Raw genomic sequence first — 2,544 nt, 5'->3', positions numbered from 1 at the left:
CCCCCCCCCCTTTTTTTTCTATTCTCTTCTTTTGATAGCGATTTAGGGAGAAATATGGCATAATGAAGGTGGAATGTCCCCGTAAGGGGGAAAGATCGTGTATATGTGATCGGAAATATCTGCTTATTGAGAGAGAGGGGGGGATTTATTTACATACACATGCACATATACACTACATTATATACGTATTGTAATGTGTGTGTATATATATTATATAAGTACACACGTATATGTATGTGTATAGATACACAGACATATATACATATATACATTTTATATATGTCTGTGTATATATATGTGTGTACACACACATATATGCATGTATACATTTTATATATGTATGTGTGTGTATATATATATGCGTGTGTGTGTGTATACACACACGTGCACATTCCCGCAGACACCAATCAAGCAAACACTCAGGATCTCGTATCTAGGGTGTAATTGGTGGAAGAAATCAGCAAAAGTAAAAAAAAAAAAAAAAAAAAAGGAAGAGGCAAAAGAACTATAAAATATCAAGAGTCAAGAGCGTTAACAAAATGAAGCAAGTACCAGCCTAGGGAAAGAATATCTTTGCATATTCTGGGTGTATTATGTACATACACCCGCCATCTCCCACCTTCTCGACAAAGATTGATATTTGATTAATATTTTATCTACATTATTTTATCACCCATCCTCCTTTCTTGGCAAAAAAGTACCATGATGAAAAATAGGGGGAAACGTCCAGATATCATGATAAGTGGGGATCTACCACAAATATTTTCCTGTATGGGATTTAAGGAGCTGGCTCCTAATTTGAAAATCTAATTATCTCCACCTAATACTGCAAATGCGAATATGAATGACACTTTCATTAAAATATAATTAACTAAAACTAGACACAGTCCTACTGTAAAAGCCCCCCACTGAAGATAAAAACATGACTATTCAAAGAGCATCCAAACACACCGTAGGAACACGTGCAGATTTTTAATAATGCTATTCCAGAAATGGGTGCACCAGCAAAGATCACTAAGTAAGAGTTAAATACAAGGGATATTTACAATGCCAAGGACCCTGCGCAGGTGAACCATAACCTTAGAGCTGACATGCCTTTGAAGTTCGTGTTTCCTGGGATACACGTCAAAACCTTGTCTTAGGCCTTAAGCACCAAATACCAACAGAAAGGCTTATCACAATCCTCCCCCCCCATGAACCCCCCCCAAGATATAAATATGCATCTCTCTGGCCTCTAAACCTTGCATTCTAGGGGAGCATTTTGCAAATCCTGGAACTAACACTAATAGGAAAATCCCCACCTGATGATGAATTAGGACTGCCCTGACAGAACAGGCACAGGCCAGTGTCAGAGAAGCAAGCTGCTAAAAGCAGATGTTTAAGGTCACAGTGAAGGTCCTGATCATTTAGAGGAGAAATTTGTCGTCATAAAAAAACAACAACAACAACAAAAAACCCCACCTCTCCAGTCTGGAAGTACAGTTATCCCAAACCGCGGAATCTGTCAGAGTAATGGGGAGGGAAGGAAACTGTTCAAACCCACAGAAACCCCACTTTAAACTTCAGGGAAAGCTTCAAGACTGGGACTTAATGAAGTCAGGGGCACTTTTGGGTTCTCGAGAGTAACTCTATTCCCTTGCAAACCTCACCTAAGCATTACATCAACTCATCAATTGTGGGGGGGGGGAGGAAGCCATGTATGTAAGCGTATGTATATGTATGTAGATGACAGAGAGCAAGGCTTCTGTGAGGGTGTGAAGGAAACCAGCGACATTCTGCATCGTTGTTTATGGGGTGGGGGGGCGAGAGGAAAGATGCAAACAAAGAATGAAAATGAAATCTCTGAAACCCATTTCTAGGAACAGATGGGGGGTGATGGAAAGAGGGCTTTCAGGCTTCAACTGCAGACGGAACGGGACTGAGCTAGAAAGATGCATTGTCCATTCAAGTGCATGTCTGAAGGACGGTAAAACATTCCTAAGACTGGAGACAATTAAATACACTCTGATGAAGAAACACCTGAGAACAATACATCTATTTCACATTCAAGTGAAGACACACGTATACTTAATGTCAGAGAAGAATAAGGAAACGAAGATAATTTAGTTTTAAAGCCTGCCCCCCCTCCTTTATTCCTAGTGCTTTTTTTTCCTGGTGAAACATCAATATCATTAATGTCATTAATGTCAAAACACCAAACGTCAGATCAGTCAAGTCATTCTTTTCTGTTGTTGCAGATTTTTCCTTTATCTCTTCTTACAGGGGATAGAGGTTTTTCTAGTGTTCTTGAATTACAGCTAAAGGAACAAAGCGGTGTGTGTTGGGGGGGGGGAGTGAAAGCAGGAATTGCGAGAGGAGAGTCCACATTTCCAGGCTTTCTTCTGCCACTGTTTACTGTCCTTCCTAACGTTTTATGTCTCCTCTCTCTCTCTCCCCCCTCTCCCTCTCCCTAAAAATAGTAGCTATCAGGGAAAAAAAGGCACTACGGGATGTTAACAGTTTAGAAGAAACCCGGGGATCGCCACGTAGCTAGGAAAAATCGAA

Source organism: Gavialis gangeticus, unplaced genomic scaffold, assembly GCF_001723915.1.
Source record: "Gavialis gangeticus isolate Ggan-Ray unplaced genomic scaffold, GavGan_comp1, whole genome shotgun sequence".
NCBI lineage: Eukaryota > Metazoa > Chordata > Crocodylia > Gavialidae > Gavialis > Gavialis gangeticus.
Note: the sequence above shows the minus strand (reverse complement) of the source record.